This window comes from Triticum aestivum, chromosome 2B (genome assembly GCF_018294505.1).
Source record: "Triticum aestivum cultivar Chinese Spring chromosome 2B, IWGSC CS RefSeq v2.1, whole genome shotgun sequence".
Taxonomy (NCBI): Eukaryota; Viridiplantae; Streptophyta; class Magnoliopsida; order Poales; family Poaceae; genus Triticum; species Triticum aestivum.
This window is the reverse complement of record NC_057798.1, coordinates 2,852,741-2,853,758: the sequence shown is the minus strand read 5'-3', so window position 1 is coordinate 2,853,758 and position 1,018 is coordinate 2,852,741.

Genomic DNA, 1,018 nt, shown 5'->3' with positions numbered 1-1,018 from the left:
CGGGGTGGCCTTCGGGGCGTAGCTATGCCACCGAAACATCACACGGCTCCTGATGCATGTGTGGAAGTTTTGTGGCATGCGTAGACGCCCGTCTTGAGGCTCCGTGGTGCGGGCCCCCCCTCCACGGACGGCAGCGCCGCCGTCACTTGGAGGGGGGAATCGTGCGGGTGTGGTAGAACCGGAGGGAATCTAGTGGTGGGTTGGGTCCAGACCGTGTTCCGGAATGTTGTTCGGGGCGTAGCTATGCCACCGAAACATCGCACGGCTTCTGATGCATGTGTGGAAGTGTTGTGGCATGCGTAGACGCCCTAACAACATAAGAACATCCGCTTCGTATCAGGTTATTCCCAATTCCTCATTGGCTCTATTCCAAATCATCCACTGATATATTCCTACTATATTATGAGTTTGTCCCAAATCATCCACTGATATATTCCTACTATATTATGACTTTGTCCCAAATCATCCGTCCATTGTTTTATGCCATACTTTTGTATATACATAGATGAATGAATGTTTGTATTATGTATGTAGAAAAACAGAATGTATTATTTTCCATCCCAATGATCCATGTTCATTGGTTGTTCTTTTGGATCGTTCCCAACTTGTGATATCTATTTTTTTACATCAAAAGAAATAAGCATAGATGGTTATGATATCTATTTAACTTTTCTTTTCTCCAGATTTTCTCTTATTTTAATCTTTCCTCCCTCGCGTACAGATTTTTCTACTTATGAAATTAATGTCTATTATGTCCATAGTTTACTGTTATATCTACATTTTATTTTTCATGTGTTTCAAGACTTGGCTACATGGATTTGAGCATTTGCGTACAGACGAACAAAGCTGGCATTATTACCACAATTTTCTTCAAATATACTTATATGATATAGTCCTTTCATGCAAAGCTGGCATTATTACCACAATTTTCGTCAAAAAAAAAAGGTACTCGCAAAAAAAAAGTCCTCGCAAAAAAAAAACCCTCGTGCCTTATCCACCCTCTCGATCCACTCCCGTC